Here is a 12003-nt window from a genome sequence, read left to right as displayed (position 1 = left end):
GTCAACTTGGGTAGTCCATCTAGGAGAAGGAAAACTCTGATCCAAAACCTCTGCTGCCTTGCTGGGTGTCTTTGGGAGAAGAAAAGGCTAAGGAGTAAACCCTACACCAGACATCCCCAAACTGCGGCCCTCCAGATGTTTTGGCCTACAACACCCATGATCCCTAGTTAACAGGACCAGTGGTCAGGGATGATGGGAATTGTAGTCCAAAACATCTGGAGGGCTGAAGTTTGGGGTTGCCTGCCCTACACAAATCCAGAGTGGGTGGCACTTTGTATGCCTCCTTCAGTAGACTGAATCAAGCTAAGATGAGAATTAATCTCTGTCATGATTTTATCTCTGCCCTTTTTAATTAAGGCCAGGATTTTCCCTCATTTACACCTGCAGTACCTGCCTACATTGGAAAATCAAAATCAAATGATTTAGATAAGTAATTCAAAGGCTTCCATGAAGTCAGTTTAGAGTCATAAATGAGGTCAGAACTTTTCCTCATACACCTGTGGCACATTCCCAAACTTGAGAGAAAATAACAGATGGCTTGGATAAGGAATTCAGAGCAAGGCTAGTGGATTAGCTAATAAAGGTAGCATGCTTAAGTTTCATAGATAAGAACAGAGTAGAATAGTATTTATTGAATTAGACGGCAGGCAATATCAAAAGAGAACAATATAAAATGCATACAAACTCCACATTTTAAAAAATGCTGCATAAGTATACATAGCACAGAATTTTGTATTTGTTTAACACTACTATAATGAAATAAAAAAGTAGAAATACATGTCAAAATGAATTTCTACCCTGAGAACTCGGAATCTCCATCAGAGTTGTCTGAAATCAATTCCAAATATATTTTCCTGAGGCTAGAGACCTTTACCACAAAAGAGGCTACTTTCCAAGCAGATCTTGCTATAGGATTGCCACCTTAGTGTTGCCTTGATACTAGGAGCATGAAACACCCATAGGTGGGGATGATGTGACAGATAGTTATCGGCTTTGTGGACTTGCAGTTTGTGAACCAGACATGGCCAAACCTGGCCCTCCAGCTATTTTGGGACTACAACTCCCATCATCCCTAGCTAACAGGACCAGTGGTCAGGGATGATGGGAATTGTAGTCCCAAAACAGCTGGAGGGGCAAGTTTGGCCATGCTTGCTGTGAACAATTGGATACAGGCTTTGTTTGTGTGTTTCAAATGTCTGCAAAACCTGTTTGACCGGGGGCATAGCTGTCAAGTTCTCCCTTTTTTAAAGGAAATTCCCTTATACTGAATAGGCTTCCTTGCGAGAAAAGGGAAAACTTGGCAGCTATGACTTGCCTTGTATGTCTTGCTTTTACATTCTTAGTGCATTTATTTATGTCCACATTTGTCCTGCATTTGACCTGTACATGTTATTGAGAACAACAGCTTTTAGGAGTCTGGTTAAAGCAGGATAAGACTTATATGAACAGTAAAGAATCTGCTGTAAAGCATTCTTCAATAGTAGCCTCTTGAGGCATGGGCAGAGGCATCCTTGAAATATCTTAGCTTGCAGCACCCTATCAATCTTGTTGAATTCCTAGGAAACAGGTAGGTGTCTCATTAATGCATTCTTCTTCCTTCTGTCTCGCTTGCTGGAACTTATACGTCTCAAAATCAGAGTATTTCTTTGGAGCAAAATGCTTTGTTGGTGCCTCCATCATTTTAATATGATCACCTGCATCTGTGAGGGTGATAAAGTTGTCAAATGCACAGTGCGGAAGGAGAGCACACTTTCTAGCATTGCAGCCTGTTTCGTTACCAGGGAACACAAGTTACAACCTCTGGTGCCATTTAACTCAGCCAGGCCCCAGGCTTGTGGGAGAATCGTCGTCTTCATGTGGGAGAAAGGCAAGGACAGCAGCTCTTGTTTTCTATAGTTGGTCTTATACAAAACAGGACGCGGAAGTAAAATAAGGCTCACACACTCATTCTCTTATTGTTATTATTATTTATTTATACCCCACCCATCTGGCTGGGTTTCCCCGGCCCCTCTAGGCGGCTTCCAACAAATACCAAAATACATTAAAATATCACAGATTAAAAACTTCCCTAAACAGGGCTGCCTTTAGGTGTTTTCTAAATGTCAGGTAGTTGTTTATCTCCTTGACCTCTGATGGGAGGGCGTTCCACAGGGCGGGCGCCACTACCGAGAAGGCCCTCTGCCTGGTTCCCTGTAGCTTTGCTTCTCGCAGAGAGGGAACCGCCAGAAGGCCCTTGGCGCTGGATCTCAGTGTCCGGGCTGAGCAACGCGGGTGGAGACGCTCCTTCAGGTATATAGGACTGAGGTCGTTTAGGTAGACCTCAGCCTGTCTCGGAAAGTCCTTGCAATGCTGGGCATAAGTTCACAGTCTTCTTGTCATCACTGTCTGTAAGATGTACTCTTTACAAGAGGGATGGTGAGCAAACCAGTTTATTTAGAACAAACATTAGACATGAGAAAGGCCCAGCAGAAATCTCTTCTCTTCAGCTGCCTCAGGGCCTTGTTTCTAGACCTCGTGAGCATTGTATAAAACCTGCACTGGAATGATTCCAGAGCACATAAATCAGACTGGATTCCATTAACATTAAAGATGGAAGCATGGCAACCCAACCAAGTGTGGTTTGTATGCCCAGGAAAAGAGATCAGTGCAGAGGCACTCACCGATGAAGAAATGAAGAACAGCCTCCTCTGAGATGTGCATCTTTATCAAGAAGGAAAGGGAGCACAACTGATTGGGTTGAGGCAACTAATAACACAGCCCTAAATCGTGTTCAGTTAATGTCTCATCAATGTGGTGAATTAATACATGCACACCTACCACTGAAACCATTTTGCTCTTGTTAAATTTCTGCCAGGACAGAGCCATAAACACCAGAACTGGGGATTCTTGGTTTTGTGTACAGCTGCTCCATGTGATTAGAAGGGTGGTTTGGAGCATCTTCTAGGGCAGGGATTCCCAAACTGTGGCCCACAGACCACCAGTGGTCCATGAGCATCATTCAGGTGGTCCATGGTGCATCTGTAAAAATACAATTAAAAATCATACAGCATCGCAACTGCAGTGCACCACAATTGCTACAACAGTCAGGCAAATCATTAAGTGGTCTGCTAAGACCCTCAGCAACTTTCAAGTGTTCTATGGGAGGAAGAGGTTTGGAGACCACTGTCCCAGGGTTAAAATGTATTCTGATGCTGTGGGCTAAACTTTTAAGGTGGCTGTTGGGCTTTCTCTAGACAGGGAGGACTCTAAAGGGGTCTCTGCTTAGACTGGGATTTTGCCAAAGCAACAACAGGCTTCCGTGGCTCTGGTTTATTTCAGGCTGCATGCACCCCTACATTCAAAACACAATAGAAGCACACAACCCACAATATCTCAAGGACTGTCTTTCACCCTATAATCATCCCTGGACCCTGTGATAATAATCTGAGGCCCTTCTTCATGTGCCACCTCCATGAGGGACCCAGAGGGCCGCAACATGAGAACGGGCCTTTTCTGTGGTGGCTCCCCATTTGGGGAACGTTTTCCCCAGGGAGGTTTGCCTATTGCCTTTGTTACATATTTTTAAGGACCAAGCAAAAACATTCCTTTTCTCTCATGCCTTTGGCTATCTATGGGTTTTTTTAAAAAAAAATCTCTGTGTGTAGCTGGAGGGGGTATTGTTTTTGTTTGTTACTATGTTGTGTATTTTTGTCTTTTTATATAGGAAACTGCCTTGTCATCCCCGGATGAGGGGTGGCATGGAAAGTAAATAAATAATCAAAAATGAAAAAGCAACCCTCCTCGAAGAAGAATCCTGAGAAAATGAGTTTACCTCTCACAGGGCTATAATTCCTAGCACCTCTAACAAACTGCAGTTTCCAGGATTCTTAGGGAGGGGAAATATGCTTTAAATATGGTTGCATATGCAGCCAGTTGGTCCCTTGGATCTGGCTCCCATCTGACAGCTGTTTATTCCTCAACTTTGACAGTTTCTATCATGTATTAGCTTGAAACAAGGGCAAGTTAGGCTCACAGTCCAAAGGAGGAAACATCGGCTATATTAAGTATCTAGCACACCACAGGAAAAACTTTGCTAATCATTTTTTTCATTCCCCAGGCAGAACGATGCTGCAGTCAGCAACTTAATTATGGAACTACCTATTCTAGCGCCCTGCTTGAGCTTGCATTAACAAAAGACCAGATAAAATGATTTTCTCAGCAATACTGGCAGTAAAACAAAATCAGCAACATAGCAACATGAATATGTTTTGAATCAGTCATATAAGTGCCCCCAAATGCTCTAATGGACAAACCATGCTTCTAGGCTGCCTGACCACTGAGTTAGTCATTCAAGACATTTCAAGGTCTAAAATGGCATTGGGCATGTGGTTTCCAATTTCTGATCATCCTAGAAAAGTCCCGTGTCCCTTGCATAGACAATGACATCAGGTATGATCCAAAGAAGAAGACTGAGAGGTTTTCAATTTTGCCTAATTTTAATGGTAAAACATCCTAACTTTTCAGCCCAAAGCCTTCAGGACCCTAAACCAATTCTGGAGCAATACACAACTCAGAGTGTTTTCTCTGGGGAAAGTGTTAGAGTTCCTGCAAAGAGAATTCCCCATCAGAACCTTGTGCTGAGTAGACATCAATGCTCTCCACCACAAGAATGAGTTTCACAGCTTTACTGCAGAACAAACTTAAAAGAAAATTAAAAAAATCCTTCCAGTAGCACCTTAGAGACCAACTAAGTTTGTCATAGGTATGAGCTTTCGTGTGCATGCACACTTCTTCAGATACACTGTATCTGTATCTTCTGAAGATCTGTATCTTCTGAAGATACACTGTGTATCTGAAGAAGTGTGCATGCACACGAAAGCTCATACCTATGACAAACTTAGTTGGTCTCTAAGGTGCTACTGGAAGGATTTTTTTATTTTGTTTTGACTACGTCAGACCAACACGGCTACCTACCTGTAACTAAACTTAAAATAGTTACAAATGAACAATATAAGATACAAAATAACACATTGCTCTTAAATAAGCAAGAAATGTGTTCCTGCCTTCTTTAAGTCTTAAATGCAGTTCAATAAACTTTCCTCTCTCTGATCCCAGAGAAAGAGATCTTAAGCAACTTGCTTGTCTCATCGTCTTGGAACTGAGCCACTACCGGTACTACTGCAAACTCTACGGACTGCCTAAGAGGCTGAGTTCTGAGGTTTCTGCTGTGAGAGATCTGCAGCTAAGGATTCCAGGTTGAGTCATCAATTAGCAAACATACTCCTTGCCACATTTATCTAGAGCAGGCATCCCGAAACTGTGGCCCTCCAGATGATTTGGCCTACAACTCCCATGATCCCTAGCTAACAGGACTGGTTGTTGGGGAAGATGGGAATTGTAGTCCAAAACATCTGGAGGGCCAAAATTTGGGGATGCCTGATCTAGAGACAAACTTCTCCGGCCTCAATGCAACCCTCTCTGCAAGCATTTTTAATACAATGCACTCAAACATAGTTTTTTATGTATATTAAACTTATAGCAAAAAGGTGATGCAAGCCATTCTTTGTGCAAGACTGACTGGATTTGCAGAAGGAAATGGGACCTAAATGTCCATACCCAAGGGTTACCAGACGTCCCCGTTTCCCGGGGACAGTCCCCGGATTTGCAAATAAGTCCCCAGACAAATTCTATCTCTGGAATGCCCCTGGAATGTCATCTAATGTCCCCAGGAAACTCAGCAGCGGCAGTCTCAGCAGCCCAGAACAGTTGGCTCTGGCTGGCTTCAGGAGCTGCTCGGAAGTCCCCATATGATGGTGGTGAAGGGGCTCTAAGATGCAGCTTCCGGGCTACCTCCACCTTCCCTGCCCCCAGCAACTAAGCTGTGAAGGGAGGCTTCATGCTGCCTATCAGAGCTTGCGTGCAAGCAGGAGGGGGCAGGGGTCTCTCAGTTAGGCAACGGGTAGCCTCCCTTCCCAGCTGAGGGATCCCCACCCCTCCTGCTTGTGGGATTGGGGCTACTCCAATGGGAAGGGAGGCTTTGCGCTGCCTGAGAGATCCCTGCCCCCTCCTGCTTGCACGCAAGTAGGAATGGGATTGGGGCTGCTCCGATGGGAAGGGAGGCATCATGCTGCTCAAACCGCCGCAGCTCTCCTTCTCCGCCTTCCATGCCTGACCCACCGCACACCGCTTCCCCACCACCACCGAAGAGCAAACAACTCAGGGGCTGCCCAGGCTCATGGAGAAAGGAAATGGAAGCCTCGGAGGAAGGGGAAACGTGGCGGTTGAGGTCAAGGCGGCGCCCACCCCTCTGCCACCGCCATCGCTGAAGCATCAACACCCCGAACGTGCATTAATTAATTAATTAATTAATTAATGTGTCCCTGGATTCATTGAAAAAAAATCTGGTAGCCTTACCATACCCAGAAGGTCAGAAGGTTGTGAGCTCCTTTTATGAAGTCTGTGCACTTTAAAATGACAGGAGCCTTGTGAAGAAGCCCAGAATCATTGCAACACGGAAATGTCAAGTAGCTGTGACTTGGTTCCTAAGAGCATTCCACAGCTATAGTGTCACTTTGCTGTGTCCATTTCCCCTCAGTTAAATTGTAGATCAAGAACTCTAGGGAGTGGTTTCCAGAAAATTGCACTTATCCAAACCTGACTCTCTTCCTGCCCACTAAAGTAATCTTGTATAAGCCACAACAACACAGTGATGCTTTATGAAAGCCATTCCCCTGGTTCCTGACCTCTGGTAAATAGATGAACTCAAATCTTTGCTCACAGACTAACAGGGAACAGGGGAATGACTTCGTGAAACAACACAATTCTGCTGTGTGGTGTATGAATGCATGGGAAGCTAAAAACAGCAACCTTTTATGTTTGTGTGGGCTGCTTATGGGCTGCTTACGGAAATGATCGAATAGGGGAACTGGGGGTTTACAGCAACAAAACAGATTTTGTAGGAATAAAATAAACTGAAGTGCCTCAGGGGGATTAGCAGCATAGAACAGTGCAGCAATTTCTCTTCAGGAAGCAGCTACAGGTTTTTATCCCCCCCCCACACCACGATAGTGCATATACCCGTATTATCAACCTGGTCACTACAAAGCAAGCACATATTCTTCATTTAAGATGTTTATGCACTCCTATTTGAGGGACGCAGGTGGCGCTGTGGGTTAAACCACTGAGCCTTGGGCTTGCCGATCAGAAGGTCAGCGGTTCGAATCCCTGTGATGGGGTGAGCTCCCGTTGCTCTGTCCCAGCTCCTGCCAAACTTGCAGTTTGAAAGCACGTCAAAGTGCAAGTAGATAAATCGGTACCGCTACAGCGGGAAGGTAAACGGCGTTTCCGTGCGCTGCTCTGGTTCGCCAGTAGCGGCTTAGTCATGCTGGCCACATGACCTGGAAGTTGTACGCCGGCTCCCTCGGCCAGTAAAGCGAGATGAGCGCCACAACCTCAGAGTCGTCCGCGACTGGACCTAATGGTCTGATGTCCCTTTACCTTTTACACTCCTATTGAGCAAACCTCACAAAACAGTTCACACAGAAATATTGCAACAATAAGCATCAATTAAAAAAAGAAAGAAAAGAAACACAAACAGCCAAGGCAAGCTGGGGGTGGGGGAGGGGTGAGAAGAAACTTTTTGAAAACTGCATCAGTTCAAGCTAGCTATGTGGGGGCAGTTGGGGGACAGAAAGAGGTCCTTTGCTAGAGTACTGGGAAGTAAACATTGAATAGAAATTCACACAAATCTGCCCCCCTCCCTCTCTCCCCTTTCTGCCTTAGTAAAATGGAAATTCTGGTACTAGAATGTAGGTTTCAACTTGCTTTTCAAACTGACACCTTCCAATTCGATACTCTTCCTTGGCAGAAAACAGAATAGGTTCAGTTTTATCCAAGGGCAGGTAACAAATAAGTAGAAAAAGAAAATAAAGGCTGATAGTTCACCTCTAGCTTCAGTTATCTGACAATATGAGGAGAGGAGAGATTTCAAGCAACAGGGAAAGAAAAAAAATGATAAGAACTGGGTTGCAAAAACAGGTTTGTTTTCAAGAGAACATCTTGATTGAAAATATTGTTACCATGGAAGTAGCCAGATTAGACATTTAATTCTGCAAGAATTGGGAATAAGTCAACTCAGGGAACAAACTCATTTTGAAGCAACTTTGACAAGGTAAACACAATGCTATGAGTTTGTGGGGTGCAGGACACCCTACATTCCTGGGTCCAATTAAAGTTAGGCTTAACAAGGTTGGAGGAGTTTATGTTAACAACATAAACTCCTGGATTAAGTTTATGTTAAGAAGCCAGGCCAGCTTGGTAATTTCTAGCTGAGTGTGGACCATTAGGGGGACAAAGACTGGTCTCATATTTTGATGGGTCTTCGGGACATTCAGTGTCAGACAGCAAGGGGTATCTGTAGAACCCCTTCTCCAGCTTCTGTTAGGGGGCAGAGGCAAAAGTGGTTTAGGGTTTCAGTTGGGATGAGGTGGGCTGGACGGAAATTGTTTCACTGGGTTAGCAGTGACAAGGAAGAAGGAGAGGAGCCCAGGGGAGCTGCCTGTGACTGGCTCCAACAAAGAGACAGAAGGCATGGCTGCTTTATCTGTTCTGAGCCCTAAGTCTGCTGCACCTATGGGATAAACAAGAGTATGGAGTATGAATGCTTTAAATTCTCTTCATCTAGACTCACATTGTAGATATGTGTAAATAAACCATATATCATAAAGACACCAGAGTCTCTGATGTACCTCATTTCCAAAGGATACACAGATCCTGGACCCCTGGAATCTGACACCACTTGTGGAGATTGGGGTGGCTTGTAACCAGCGGTGCCAACTTGAAATGCAATATATGGGGAGGCCCAGAGTAGCCCCATCCCGGATAATCAATCACATGGTGTGGTGCATGCACACCATTTGAATGGAAAAGCCCGCCAACTGGGGGGGCAGCCCCCTTCAAATATTTTATTTGGGGACCGAAGGGAACTCTGCCCCTATGAGTTGGCTCCTATGTGTGTAACAATATATTGCTATGAGGTTTTTTTTGGGGGGGGGAGCAGATCCCCTTAAATTCTTAAATTAGTAAATGTTACTATAACTTAGCTAATATTTGGAATATTAAGGGAAGATGCCAGGCACACACTAAAAATACAGGATATTTCAGGCTTCCTGTTCAGGAAATTGTCTCACAGAGGTGCCATTAAGAGACAAAGAGAGGAGAGCACCCGACCATTAAGGGTGATTGACAAGGCAAATACTTAATGGGCAGAGGCAGAAGGAAGAAGCAGGGGGTTGCCAGGGTTACAGGGGGCATGATGTTACCAAAGGGAAATGTGCCTTTCTGCAGGCTGCTTTTGAAATGGAGGTTGGCAGGGTAATGGGGGGGGATGATATAAATGGAAGGGGGAGTTGAGTTTGGCAATGGGGTTTGGGGAAGGAGGAGCAGGAAGTGGACAGAATGACATGCTCACTGGCTGGGAGAAGCTGCATCGAGAGACCAGGGAGCATGGCTGACTTCAGACCCAAGGAGCCACAAGAGACACCCTTGGGGTGCAATGTTCACCCCCTCTGTTGAAGGATTCAGGTTGTAATGATGTGATATTTCATAAAGAAACGATATCCTCTGTTGTGCCTTAATTTTCCGAAGGAAACACAAACCCTCATTAAGGGCCAAGACTCCTGGCATCTTGGCAGAGACTGGGGTGGCCTGTAACAATATACTCTCGTGTTTATCAAGCGGTAAGATATTTTAAGAAAACAATAGGAATTCTACGAGGTGATTTGGGGGAGAGAACAACTACTGTTCTCTTTGAGCTACTGTAGGAAGAACATGGCAGATAACATATGAGCTAAATAAGCACTTCACTGAAAGAGACCCAGTTTTAGAAATTGTTTATATAGTGTATGACTGCTGAAAGAATGAACAGGATTTATTGAACTATTATTTTCAGATGTTGAAAATGTGACAGAATGAATGCAGATTTCTATATTATGCAAAATGTCCAAGTTATTAGACTCAAGTTTCACAAATAAAATCAAATAACAAAGATTAGGATTGGTTTTTGTTTTAATTTGCTGCATTAACCCCTGTTGTTAAATTGCCTTTGCTCCTTAAGGGAAAATCAACAGTTCTTGACAACCAGAGAATCCTTATTTAGAACATCGGTTACTGTGCAAGCAGATAAAGTAAAATATGCTTTATTACAGATTATGGCACAAGGCACAATGATTTCCTCCACCACCCGGGAGGCATTTGTTTCCTATATACTGGAATTTTGCATTAGGGAAATTAAACAGTTCTTTATTTAAGGATTGTTGAGTTGTATGTAGAAACATGTGAACGTATAAGAAGTTGAGTTTTGACTTCAATTTCAAATTTGTGGGATGGAACACTTGGGCAGACAAGTCACAACAGTTCCCAGAGTGTCCACTAACAGGAACTCACCTGGAGGGACACCTGACTAAGTTCAGTTCCTGTTCCTCCAGATATGCAGATGAGATGGATTAGCTGGCAGACAAAAGCCCCTAGCCAGCAGCCATTCTCTCTCTTAGCCATTTCTCCTTCAACGGGAACACATCTCCAGAGAATCTCCAGTTAGGATGGTTCTCCCTCTTGGCCTGCTGCCAAGAGAGAGACCAGATGGAGCCTCACTTTACTAAGTAGACTCCAGATGTATATACTTGTAACTTTTCTATGTAAGCCTGCCTTTCTGAGATTATGCTGTTAACTGAGGATGTCATGTGAGTAAACTCTATCTTATTTTAATACTATTGTGTTGTGTATTTCTTTTAAGAGGGACAAAGGGGATTTGCCAGGAAGTATAATATCGAAGTGTAATGTTGTATAGGTTTTAGCAAACCTAACGCTCACCCTTTGCAGCGCACAAAAGGGGAATGTCACTCTGCTGATATTGGAAGCTTGCTAACACAAGCTTGGATAGGATCTATCTAATAATATATCCTAATCCACATCCCTAACATTCCCACAAAATTGACTGTATGGCTCTCAGCACCAACTTGTTTTCCCGAAGAACCATTTGTGACAGAGACAAATAAATGCACACATTTCCGCCTGGGAAGCTACTCTTCAAGGCACAGCAGAAAGGAGATTCCGACTAAACATCAGGAAGAACTTCCTGACAAGAAGAGCTGTTCGACAGTGGAGCGGATTCCCTTGGGAGGTGGTGGACTTTCGTTCCTTGGAGATTTTAAAGCAGAGGTTAGATGGCCACCGGCCATGAATATTGAGATTCCTGCATTGCTGGTGGTTGGACTGACCGCAGATATTCCTTCCAACTCTACAGTTCTATGATCCTACGAGCAAATCCAGTTTGAGATGAGAGAACCCGCCCCCTGCAAACTCATTAATTTGGGAATAATCTCAAAGAACTTAATGGAACTGGATGCAGGTTTAGCCTGAGCGCATCTTTCAGATCCGCTAAGCGGCTGCTTCTCCCCCAGCCACTTGCTCAGTTCTGGCCTGCGCGAGGAAACCCCCCTCTGCCCTCCTTTGGCTAACGAAGCGAGGCGCGCTATTGGTGGACGGGCCGAGGTTCCCGCCGACGTCACCGACCTCCGCTTCCCCCGGGCGGCCGCCGATTGGCTGCGCTCTCAGCGGCAGCTCCAAACGGCATTTGCATGGCTGGCTGGGGATGTGCTGGCAAATGATAGGAGCGAGCAAGGCGAGCCTTTTGTTGTCGGCTCGAAGGAGCGGCGCGTGCCTCGGAAGGCGCTGCCCGGTTGGCTGAGAAGCACGCGGGGGCGCGCGCGCGCTACGGTGCGCTTCTCTCCCCCCCCTACTTTGCCTCCTGTTGCGATTTCAGACGCCCGGGCGGGGGAGCTGGAGGAGGGGGAGGGTCTCTCGCGCAGCAGGTGGCGGGGAGTTACAGCCTCACCTGTGGGAAAAATATAGAGCCCCGCAGCGCCGGCGACGCCTCCTCTCCTCTCTCGGCTCGAAACGCGTCGCTGCTGCCGCCGTCTTGTCTGCTTGCTGGCTGCTGCTGCTTCTGCTCCTGGTACCTTGCAG

The 12003-nt window shown here is 45.2% G+C and overlaps 1 long non-coding RNA gene across 1 annotated transcript; it reads right to left on the bottom strand.

Moving 5' to 3' along the window:
- Nucleotides 1-1952: 1952 nt before the first annotated feature.
- On the bottom strand, nucleotides 1953-11998 carry LOC148684984 (uncharacterized). The gene is made up of 2 exons (XR_015950948.1): nucleotides 11873-11998; nucleotides 1953-3018 (listed from the first exon to the last, which is right to left on the bottom strand). It is a non-coding gene; the product is annotated as an uncharacterized LOC148684984 (long non-coding RNA).
- Between the last annotated feature and the right edge of the window lie 5 nt (nucleotides 11999-12003).

Source organism: Zootoca vivipara, chromosome 7, assembly GCF_965207765.1.
Source record: "Zootoca vivipara chromosome 7, rZooViv2.hap1.1, whole genome shotgun sequence".
NCBI classification, from domain to species: domain Eukaryota; kingdom Metazoa; phylum Chordata; class Lepidosauria; order Squamata; family Lacertidae; genus Zootoca; species Zootoca vivipara.
This window is presented reverse-complemented; position numbering and strand designations above follow the sequence as displayed.